Below are 13,471 nucleotides of genomic sequence, written 5' to 3' on the forward strand. Positions count from 1 at the left end.
TATTGGTCGCCACGATATTTTAAACTATATTTTGAACCACAACGACCATTCTAGAAATATTTTTTTGAAATGGACCCCGTTTGATTAATTATCCAAATTATTTTGACCATTGGGTCAACTTATGATTTTATCAAGCTTACAAAAGTATTTCGACATTCTAACTTACATTTTGAACTATAAACATAAGTTTGGAAGAACTTTTGTGAAATAACCCCGTGTTGACCACTTGTTCAGACTAGTTGGATTAACGGGCCGACATATGACTATATTGGGCCCTATAGCTATTCCGATTTGTAAATTGCATCAGTCGTTCATTCAGTCGTTCATGACTCCGCTCGTGCCCATTATTATGATATCGTTCACCGGTCCTCCGGGCCGGGTTATTGATTGTGCGCACTATTACAATTCGACTGCATGCCCTTTCGTTGACACGAGTATCCGGACATAGGTGTCCCGATACAAGTACTCTGCTAGAATTATTTTGAGATTAGTATTCGGATATGAGTAATCTGTTCGAGTAATCCGTTATGAATATTCTAATAGTATGTTGGATCACTCTCACAAGCCTTCTAAAATGCTTGGACATATAAAATGACTCCAGACGCTCTATGTTGATATATTCCATCGTGCCATCCAAAAAGTTATGTATGTGCCCTATGATTACTGTCTGATTCCTTGAACTGATCCGTCGATCTGATACGATATGTTTGTGTATGGTGTGACCACTGTACTGGGCTGAGCTCGAGGTGGCACACTCTTTGTAAACATCATATGATTCACCGGTGGCAACATCTGATCCGATACGCTACGGCGTTCTGATATGGCATATGACTCTATATAACTCTGGATTATGATTCTGTCTATCCGTCTGGAATCTGATTCTGTCTGTTCGTCTGAAATATGATTTTGTTTGCCCGCCTGGAGTGTGATTTTATCTGTCCGTCTGGATTTCAATTCTGTCCGTTACGCCTCGATCTGTCCGATACGATTATGATTCTATTCGTACATTTCGGTCTGTCTGATAAGATTATGGTTCTGTCCGCTACCCTTCTGTCTGTCCGACTAAATTACGTTTCTGTATGTTGTACTTCTGGTAATCTGATCCGGACCACGACTCAGTCTGTTCCATTCTGTACCTCTGTCTCTGATTATGATGGTATCAGTTACATCTGTGCCCCAGCTCTGTGTGATGATTCTGTTAGTTGAACTCGGTATGTCTGTCTTGGATTTAGATTCGGTTATGCCTGTTATACTTCTGTATATATTTCTGTGCTTCTGGTCCGGGCTATGATTATACTTGTGATATTTTCGCTTTACATACTCGGTACATTTTCGTACTGACCCCCTGTTCTTCGGGGGCTGCGTTTCGTGCCGCGCAGGTACTCCCAGATGAGCTAAAGTTATTACAGAAGATGATCCAGCGGGGTTAGCAAACTCCATTTGCTTCTGGAGTGCTGCCGAGTCAGAGTCCGTATGTTATGGTTCTGGATTATGTTAGAGACTTTGCAGACAGTGTCGTGAGTATTGGTTGTTTGTATGTAAGCGGCTCCATCAGCCGATATGTAGGTCTGAGTTATGTACTCGATCCTGTATGATTATATGCATTTGTTCGATTTGAAAGAATATTTCTGAAAAAAAAAATTTACTATGCATTTTACCTTATCCGATTTAGAAAGTTCGATGTGATTTTCTGTGTAACAGGAGTCTGAGGGTTCGCTCGGCCCTAAGTAAGGGTCGGGTGCCCATCACACCCTCGAAATGTCGGGGTGTGACAGATTGGTATCAGAGCAGGTCTGTCCTAGGGGTTGTCTGCAAAGTCGTGTCCGGTAGAGTCTTGTTTATGGGTGTGTAGCGCGCCACACTTATAGACAGGAGGCTACGGGGCATTTAGGGATTGTTGACCTTCTTTCTGTCTCAGATCGTGCGATAGAGCCAAGTTATAGGAAAATGGGATTCTATCTGTAAGCCTCACCTACGACGGTAAGAGGCAAATAACGATATGGGAAAGCCAGAAGGGCAAGTCTGGAAATATTCGTTCTGTTACCCGAAACCGGAAGTTCTGAGCGGCGGGGATGTGATACATTGTCGTATGTTCCGTAAGGTACTGTTGGTATCTGTTGCGTACGGGTTTCGAATAATAAGAAATTGTAAAGGTGATATGGGTCATAAAAAGGGCAAAACGGTAATTGTAAAAGGAAGGGCGTGTGACGAAAAGTGTTTCGGAATCTGTGAGACCTCGACTAGCCCTAAATCATGTAATAAGGGCCATATGAGAAAGCGGGTGCGATTATATCTGCTTAAGGGCACCGAATTTCACCACAGTTTCGAGGTTAAGCGTGCTCAGGTGGGAGTAATTTCAGGATGGGTGACCCCCTGGGAAGTATGCCAAAATTTTATGTATTCTGATGTAAAAGAACAATGGAAAGCTAGAATGGCCTGAGGGAGACTAGAATATACGAGATGGTTGGAGATCCCAAAAAGGCCACACAACGCGCAATCAGTTAGATTAGAAAGGAAACAGAAAGAACGCTACCGTTTTGGAATTTGAATAGGTTTGATTGATGTTTGGGGGTAAGGTGTGGCCTAGTTGAAAATGATTATGCATGCACATATGAATGTGTATGATGCCCTATCTGTGATTGTACTAGTGAATAAGTATGTCCCCGCGACCGGTGCTAGAATGCGAAAGGCACCAATTGAATAAGGGTACTGAGCCCCAAGTAACAATAACAAAGGTAAATGGTACGTATGTTATAAGGTAGGCTGTTGTCATTCCCCCTATCTATTAGGTTTGGAAGGTTCCAGTATAATGATATTGGGAAGGAAAGAGAGTAAGTAAAGCAAAAGCAAAAAGGTCAAACATTAGGAGGAAGCGAAAGGTAGGAAATATGACCGAGCCGAACCTCCGGAAAAGGATGAAGTATGATTATACGAAACGAGGGAAAAGTGTGTGAGGTCTGAAAATTGACTTAAACAAGCGAGACCAAAGGAATCGCGACTACGACAAGGAATGTTGTCAGGGAATAGACAAACCTTGATTACATTACAAGTTAATCTAGTGTGACGATATCTGAAAAAGAAAATGAGTATGGATATCAGAAAAGATGAAGGACACGAAATGTGAATAAGCAGGGTCATCGAAAGAGCCAACCAACGACACATAAGACTATTTGTATGGCAATTTGACAAACAAGTTATGAATGAGTGAACAGGTTTTGATGAAGTAATTCGTGGTACGATGATCAGGGTGAGTGATGAAATGTCGACAAGGAAATTTTCGTAAACCACGGAAGCGTCAGTAGAAGTGGTCTGATTCTAATCAAAACTCTGTATGTCGTACTTCCGCGCCTCTGATTTCGATGAGGCTCTGTTTATTATGCCTCTGTACCTTTGAATCTGATTATGTTCTTATCTAATATGCTTCTACACGATTGACTCTGGTTACGAACTGGTCTGATAAATTTTTGTACGACTGACTCTGATCACGGATTTGTCTGACATACTCTCATACGTATGACTTTGACTACGAATCTGTCTACTATAGTCCCGTACATTTGACTCCGACTATGAATTTGTCTGGTATGCTCCTATGTGTCCGACCCTAGTTATGAATCTGTTTGATATGACATGGGATTATGATAACGATGTAAGGAACCGAGGAGTGTGACAAGAAGTGAAAGATGTGGATAGTTGGGCCTCCCCTGAGACGTTGTAAGGTCGGTAAGGCTAATTCAACATTCGAGGACGAATGTTTTTAAAGGGGGGGAGGATGTTATATCCCGTACTTTCGCACGTTCGGGAAAATTCGAATGATTTTGATTTGCAAGGAATAAGGCCATATGTTGATTTGAATTCACATATGTGTGTGTTGTTCATGAAAAATATTGGTGTGGAAACACGGAGGAAGGCCAAGGGTAAAAATTGGAATTTTGAAAATTAGTTTTGGGAATTACAAAACAAGAATTATCATTAATTGGGCTCAAAATAAAAGAGCAAAATTAGGCCCAAAAGAAATGGGGTGGCCAGCCAAAGCATGGCCCAAACCCATAAAATGGTCATGTGATTTCCATGTGGTCACTAATCAAGTATTCATATTATATAAGGATCACTATCCATTAGAATTTTCAAGAAACAACAAAGAGAGGACAAAACAAAAGATGAAGGGCAAGAGAAAGGGAGCTTTCGGCCATGGCTATGGAAAAATAGCCATGGGAAATCTTGTTCTAAAAATATTTTTCTTGTGGTATTCCTACCATATTAAGGGCCCTCTACAACATGGTGCAATTATTTGGGAAGAAAGGGCACTAGTTTCTTCAATGGGACAACATATTTGAGTGAAGAAGTTGAAGAGAAAAGGTAAGAATTCATTCAATGTTATTATGTTATAAAGGTTTGTTTGTGTTGTAGTGTATAGAAATGGATAGAATTCATAAGAATATGGAAGTTTGTATGATGAATGTGTATGCATATATGTGGCCGTGTGCCTATGTTGTTGTATAGGTGTGATTATGTTGAATTTTGTGTTGTATTATAGTTGTGGTTATTGTGGAATTTGTATTGGAAGTGAAAGATGGATGAAAGTTTGATAGGATTGTAATTTGACTTATGGTCGTGTGGTATATGGTAGGAGGGAATATGTTGAATTTAATTTGTTTAACATGTTAGTCGCGTCGTCGCGATCGTTACAATGTAAATTGAGACTTGACGCTTCAAGTTTGGCATTAGAATTACATATATGCGTTTTGGGTAGGCTTGTATTCTAACATAGTGTGATGTAAACATGAGAATGAATCACTTAGGTGCTAGCTATGATTGTCGTTGATGAAGTTGGACGACAATAATATGTTATGAATATGTTCGTCGTAGAATGGAAGTTTTAGTTGAATTATGGTTCCGGTGGGAAGTTTGTATATTTTGCGAATAATATGAGAAACCATGTGTAATGCCTCTAAATGATGTTGGAATGTCGTTGATGAATAAATGAGTATGAAAACATCTATGTTAAGTTGAAAATGTGAAGTTAGTCGCAAGTCGTCGCTTAGATACAAAGATGTCTATTCGTGTTAGTATGCGATTCTCGTGGTGGATTAATGTTGTTGGTTTGGTTGTTGTTTCTACTATTTGAGCCGAGATGATTCTCGGGGGTGCTATATTTATAGGGGAGGTGCTGCCGAAATTTCGGTAGACAAAATGAAGTTAAGTGCATTCTTAAGTCTTGAAGATTCTAATTGGTAACAATGACCAATTGCAGATTTTGGACGAAACGGGAATCGAGTTTGAACGAGCGTACGAAGTAAGAAAGGTATGTAAGGCTCCTCACTTCTTCCTTTGGCATGTCTTAGTATGCTAGGTCGATATCGGAACCCCGGGAGCAATTCTGCTCCTCGAAATCCGAATAAAAAAAAATGGCTACTATTCATTCAATTCAATTGAAGCCTAAGGGCCCTATTTTGGCTAGAAAGTAACCAAACGTTCGAAACTTGTGCAAACATAGTCGGATTGCTTCGAAACCCTTATGTATGATTCTATAGACCTCAAATGTCCGTAAATCATGTCCGCCACCACGACTTGACCCGAGGTGGGCCCGCTAAGTCCGGAACCCTTTTGTTTGCCCTATGAGTTTCACTTTGGCATAACGCCGGTAAAGGACATTCATTTTTGAATTTGACTACCATAAAATAATGTATTGGTCGCCACGATATTTTAAACTATATTTTGAACCACAACGACCATTCTAGAAATATTTTTTTGAAATGGACCCCGTTTGATTAATTATCCAAATTATTTTGACCATTGGGTCAACTTATGATTTTATCAAGCTTACAAAACTATTTCGACATTCTAACTTACATTTTGAACTATAAACATAAGTTTGGAAGAACTTTTGTGAAATAACCCCGTGTTGACCAGTTGTTCAGACTAGTTGGATTAACGGGCCGACATATGACTATATTGGGCCCTATAGCTATTCTGATTTGTAAATTGCATCAGTCGTTCATTCAGTCGTTCATGACTCCGCTCGTGCCCATTATTATGATATCGTTCACCGGTCCTCCGGGCCGGGTTATTGATTGTGCGCACTATTACAATTCGACTGCATGCCCTTTCGTTGACACGAGTATCCGGGCATAGGTGTCCCGATACAAGTACTCCGCTAGAATTATTTTGAGATAAGTATTCAGATATGAGTAATCTGTTCGAGTAATCCGTTACGAATATTGTAATAGTATGTTGAATCACTCTCACAAGCCTTCTAAAATGCTTGGACATATAAAATGACTCCAGACGCTCTGTGTTGATATATTCCATCGTGCCATCCAAAAAGTTATGTATGTGCCCTATGATTACTGTCTGATTCCTTGAACTGATCCGTCGATCGAAATCTGTTTTGAAACGCTCGTAACGATTCTGTGGTAAAAGTATCCGCAAATTTCACACGTCAATCCTGATCGTTCCGGAATACGTCTGTAATCCTCAAATGTCAGTAAGTATTCGTATCTATCGGGTCTAAAAATATGTGTATCTGGTCTCTCACTAATCCGTTCGTGCAAGCTTTACCATGTCTATTCACTGAGCCAGACCAAGCTATGCTGTCGTGCGCTATTTCTCTATGATGCCTATGATGTTCTGAAATAAAACCGTGAGGGGTGGTCTGGGCTGAGCTCGATCCCCAAAGCGGATAGTCTCTGCGCTGTGTGATTTGATACCAGGCAGACGCGTTGGGAGTGTACTGGGCGGAGCTCGAGCTCCCGAGACTGGTCTGTGACCCGTGTACTGGGCAGAGCTCGAGCGGGAAAAACGGGCAGTTTCTGCATGGGATGACCACTGTACTGGGTCGAGCTCGAGGTGGCATACCCCTTGTAGACGCGTACTTTGATATGATATGATGTGCTATGATCTGATACGATATGTTTGTGTATGGTGTAACCACTGTACTGGGCTGAGCTCGAGGTGGCACACTCTTTGTAAACATCATATGATTCACCGGTGGCAACATCTGATCCGATACGCTACGGCGTTCTGATATGGCATATGACTCTATATAACTCTGGATTATGATTCTGTCTATCCGTCTGGAATCTTATTCTGTCTGTTCGTCTGAAATATGATTTTGTTTGCCCGCCTGGAGTGTGATTTTATCTGTCCGTCTGGATTTCGATTATGTCCGTTACGCCTCGATCTGTCCGATACGATTATGATTCTATTCGTACATTTCGGTCTGTTTGATAAGATTATGGTTCTGTCCGCTACCCTTCTGTCTGTCCGACTAAATTACGTTTCTGTATGTTGTACTTCTGGTAATCTGATCCGGACCACGACTCAGTTTGTTCCATTCTGTACCTCTGTCTCTGATTATGATGGTATCAGTTACATCTGTGCCCCAGCTCTGTGCGATGATTCTGTCAGTTGAACTCGGTATGTCTGTCTTGGATTTAGATTCGGTTATGCCTGTTATACTTCTGTATATATTTCTGTGCTTCTGGTCCGGGCTATGATTATACTTGTGATATTTTCGCTTTACATACTCGGTACATTTTCGTACTGACCCCCTGTTCTTCGGGGGCTGCGTTTCGTGCCGCGCAGATACTCCCAGATGAGCTAAAGTTATTACAGAAGATGATCCAGCGGTGTTAGCAAACTCCATTTGCTTCTGGAGTGCTGCCGAGTCATAGTCCGTATGTTATGGTTCTGGATTATGTTAGAGACTTTGCAGACAGTGTCGTGAGTATTGGTTGTTTGTATGTAAGCGGCTCCATCAGCCGATATGTAGGTCTGAGTTATGTACTCGATCCTGTATGATTATATGCATTTGTTCGATTTGAAAGAATATTTCTGAAAAAAAAAAATTACTATGCATTTTACCTTATCCGATTTAGAAAGTTCGATGTGATTTTCTGTGTAGCAGGAGTCTGAGGGTTCGCTCGGCCCTAAGTAAGGGTCGGGTGCCCATCACACCCTCGAAATGCCGGGGTGTGACATTAATATACAACATGGAAAGTAGTATGAGCAAAGGAAGCGTTGTCCGACTTCTCCTAGAATTAGCGACGCGTTCTTGTAGTTAGTATGCTAATGTTGATATGTATTCTTTATGAAGGTAACGACGCGATATTGAAGGAGAACGAGTGAGCGATATCTTATCTAAACGACCAAGGTATGTGAGGCTAGTCCCTTCTTTCTGATGGCATGAATCTTGTAGCACGAAATTCCTATTCTCTTCATGAGTTCCTATAGTCCGAAAGGCTAAGAGTCTAACTCCTTAATGTCTATATAAGATGAGGAATACGATATTATGATGCTAGTATAATGATGATGTTAATTATCGCTTACACTAACCTTATGTACTAGTTCCTTCAAGGTGAGGCAGAGTATCAATAATTGTTCCATAATGGAATCGGGGGATCACGACCTTACGTCACCCCGATAGAGTAAAGTTGATCTTGAGCCTTATGCATGTATTACAATGAGATAAGTATTTTATGATGAGTATATTATTATTATGAGCATTTTATGATAAGCATGAAATGAGCATTTCACACCATGCCTAGTTGGCCGGGCAGTCACCACCAAGGCGGGCAGCTATACGGATACACCATGACCCTTTGGCATGGGCAGACACCACTAGTGGGCGGCATGAGATGGTACCCCGGACGCGGGAGGCCTGGACGCGGGCTAATATTATTGATTATCACACCATTACGACATGGACGGGCAGCTTGCATATGATACATATATGTTATAAGGATGAGTATGAGTAAGATGGCACGCATGATTTCCTTTATGATTATCAAACAGATCCAGATATTTCATGTTGATGTTATCACTATATTGTTGATGATTTATTTCATTGTTTATGCTTCTCATACTCAGTACAACATTCGTACTGACGTCCTTTGTTCGGGCGCTGTGTTCATGCCCACAGGTAGACAGAGAGGAGAGCTTGGCCCAGATCCTCAGTAACAGTCAGCTGGTTGAAAGCACTCCATCGTCCGGAGGTGATTATGACTATCCTTTTGATGTACATTCATGTATGCATATTTTGGGCATGACGGAGTCTTGTTCCGTCCATGTATTCATTATGTTAGTAGAGGCTCGTAGATAAGCAGTGTGGGTTAGATGGTCTCACAAGACGTTTTCATATGCGTGTATATTATTTTGATGGCCGAAAGGCAATTATATATAAAGTAATTATGTTTGTTTAATTATGATTTTCCTACAACTGGTATGTAAATTGATAAAAGAATATTAGACGGGCAAGATAAGTAGTAGAGTGAGCGGTGCTCGGTAACTAGCTCCGGGTATCCGTCGCGGCCCCTAGCTGGGTCGTGACAGTATCATTAGCAAACAACCCCATTGCCGACGTCTTAACCTCTAATCCAGTATAGTATTGCTATCCTTTATAATATCTCTTAAGTTACTCATTACCATTCTTTCGTCATACTCTTTCTTTTCGTAAACACCCACTTTTTTAACGTCATATCATTCAGGGTCTTTACAAATAATTCTCAGTCCTGTCTCATATACCATCCTGACTTCTATCCGTTTTTTGCTGGCTTTCAGATCTTACTAGCTTGTTTCAGCAAGGGATCTCACTTGAAGTTTTAGTATCCACATCAAATACATTGTAGTGTCGCTTGTTTCCATCTTATACCTATATTTCTCTCACCCGCTTCCCCCCTTAAGGGTGTACTTATACCATTATCTATTTATATTCTACTCTATGTCCCCATTTCCAATTTCAAATTCATCTGATAACTCACTTGGTATACTGTACCATGCCCATGTCTTTTCTTTATAATTTATAACTTTGATTATCCACGTACGAAACCATAACAAAATCTCGAAGTGACGAGAACCTTTCTATGTATAGTACAAAATCCCATCTGATAATCTGTAATCGAATAATCTAACCAATGTAGCAACTCATCCAAAGTCACATTCCACTCACTCCAATCAATAATTATTTAGTACTTATAATCATTCCAAATTCTCGATTAGGTAGCACTTATATCCCGGTGATAAGTATCCAAGGCTCTTTTGTAACATTATCTTTACCCCAACCTATATCATCTATTTCCTTTAATAAATTCACAATACCTCAGTTGTTCTTCAGGCTTACAGTCCTTATCCTTTAAGGATTTCACTCTTTCCGAGGTGAAGTCATAGACACGCGGTACTCCTTTATGCCTTATGCTCTTTCACCCTTGTTTTATACCCAACGCTAACTCCTAACTTACTCAAAATCATATCAATTTCGTCTTAATAGTGGTCTTGTCTTATTACCTTCTCGTTGTACTACACCTTAAGTTCGTAGCTATATATTCCCCTTTTATCCTATACTCATACTCAATTAATTACGTCTATCCTGGGTGATTCCTTTAGTATTCCTTTCATTTCTCCAGTCTATGTCCATCTTTTATTCTGTGCATGAGAAATCTCATGCTACCGCTGTATCCTTCGGAAAACACTATTTCTACATAATCCCTTTTCTCATTCTCCAAACGTATTCTGTTCATTCCTGTTTGTTATTGTCATACTAGTCATTTTATAGCACTCATTCTACCTCATTGCTCATCTTTCTATAGTCTAGTCTTTCACAACTCTGTCACTTATATTGCTCGTGTTCTCGGTTATACATGTCGTAACCAATTACTGCACTGTTATCTTGCTCGCTTCCTTCTTATTTCCTTCTTTCAATTAACTCCTTCTTCTCTTGTGCTCACTTTCATTTCCGTTATCGCATAATCTTTATTCTGAACTTTCCTTACAGAACTTTATGAGTCCTTCTAATTCGTTCTATACCCTGCCTTTCCATTTCACATTGGCATTTATAATTTAGTCACATAGATCACGTCATATCTTTTATTTACTTCCTCACTGGGCTTTACTCATTTTTGTAGCTATCCTTATTATACTCACGTAATATCCTGTTCGTAATCAATCCTATAGTGTAACACTTCTTAACCTTATTCACGATTCTTACTGTGGTTTAATTACACTCTGTGGAGTAGGCGTACTTAACCTTTCACCTTTTCTGATCAATCTTATCCTTAATGTCTCACAAGCTGTTTTATCAATACCTTCATAATTTGTCATAATTCTTCCTCCTTCATACTTTTATCTCAATCGTACTATTACTCCTTTTAACTATAAACTCGTCGTAATTTATCCTTACTTATCAGTTCACTCGATACCTCAAATAAGCATTATGTTAAGATTTGCCACCTTTTTCTAAATCATCCCTTAGTGTCACAAGCTCTTCCAAATCATCCTAGCATTTCATCAACAACACATGATCCTAGACAGCCCACAAGTTTGAGTTTTCCTTCCACAAATTTCCATCTCCAATTTGTCGATTAAGAACTAATAAACTCAAGGACATAAGGATATGATGAAATGTCACCTCAAGAACACAAGAACGCTCCAACTCCAAGATTACGTCACCATGAAGCATCCTCCGAAACTACCACAAGAAGAGCTAGAATTCGACAAGCACCACGGGACTTCTAATGCTTAATCCACATAGTTCCCACCAGCTTTGTTCTTGGGTCACGAAAGAACTATTTAGTTCATAAACTACTTGTTGTATGCTTTGTATTATTCAAATAGAAATGAAACTTAATTACTGGACGTTTTTGCTCTTCAACATGAGCTTTTTCTAAGGTAAAATGTGACTGGAAAGTATTCTGGTCCGTTCAAATGAATTACAAACTTTGCTGCTCATATATGCTTCTTTGAAATAAAATTTACCAAGTAAGAATGATGCCTCTTATGGATGACATGGAGAGTATCCCCTAAAGCTTTAATCCAACATGATAAATTTACCCTATCGATATCGACCTCATACTTACTATTACTATCACTTCAATAGTAAACTTCATTTCTCGAAGTCAGGCTCGCAACTTGGTCAAATCCTATTATTACTGTCGACACGACCTTTCAAGACATGTTATGAACTTATATCTCATTCCCTTTTTATTTCTAAGAAAATTTTGGCAGAGTTTCCTCTGTATTTCTTACTATCCCGAAACCTGCACGCAGGAAATACCAATAATGCCTCACAGGGCCAACATATATACGTATGTATCATATCATATCATAGCCACACAGGGCTCCCAATTTCAAGTAGAAGTATAAAGATGTCGAAACGTACCTGATCCTTTAACGATCTGTCCTGTTATACCTTCCTATCTATCTTCCCTTTCACTCTTCAACTTTACAATTCAATCATACTTCAATATTCTTACCTTATCCGACATACATCTTTCGCGCCGTTTCTTACCTGTGTACTTTGTAACTTACAGTATTATCAGTCGCTTTCTTCTGTCGATGCCGTTCTTCAGCTTAAATCAAGGGTTAGTATAAGGAATTTCATTTCCTATGGCTGGGCTCTATCGCACGATCTTAGATATGAAAGAAAGGTAACATCCTAAATGTCCTGTAGCTTCCTGTTTATAGATGTGGTGCACAACACACCGATAAATAAGACTCTGCTAGACACGGTCTGTAGACACTCCGAGGATGAACTGCTCTGATACCACTTTTGTCACGACCTAACCCCGTGGGCTATGACTAGTGCCCGACCTGGACACTAGTTTACGTACCTGTTAGATATAGTCAACTGAAGCTAAAATCAATATGGAAACTTGCAAAAGAACTCCAAAGGTTCATAACATCATCATATATACATACATCCAAATAACCGGTCTCCTGGGGAGTCACAACTGATCAGAACATAATATGGTACGCAAGCCGACAAGGCTGCCAAAAAAAACACAACATGATACGCAAGCCGACAAGGCTGCCAATACATATCGTCACCATACGCAAGCCGACAAGGCTGCCATTACAGAAGATCATATCCATAGCACATCGTACAGACACAGCTGAACAAACTTATACACAACCCACACATATGTCTACATACCTCTAAGAGTACTAACAGTGAAATATGACGGGACGGGGCCCCGTCGTACCCCTGGATAAACATATATATAAATATATATATATATATCATAAGATATGTACCAAATGTCTAAACTCCGGGACAACGGAGCTCTCCAAGACAGCTGAGTACGAGTCCTATGCTGAAGGGTCACCAAACCGCCTATCTGTACCTGCGGGCATGAAACGCAGCCCCCCGAAGAAAGGGGGTCAGTACGGAATATGTACTGAGTATATAAAGCATGAAATACAATAAAGAGGATCGTAACTGAAATAGAGATTACCATAAACAAGTATGACTTTTAAAACATCAATAAACTTACCTTATGAAATGCAAATCATGCATATCAATATCATATATCATATCCGGCCCATTATGGGACTCGGTGAATAAGGTCGCCACATACCATCCTTGGCGCCATAATCACATCATAACACTGTCACATCATCACATCATAACACCATCACATCATCACATCATAACACCATCACATCATAACACCATCATATATATATATATATATATATA

The sequence above is a fragment of the Lycium barbarum genome, chromosome 2, assembly GCF_019175385.1.
Source record: "Lycium barbarum isolate Lr01 chromosome 2, ASM1917538v2, whole genome shotgun sequence".
Taxonomy (NCBI): Eukaryota; Viridiplantae; Streptophyta; class Magnoliopsida; order Solanales; family Solanaceae; genus Lycium; species Lycium barbarum.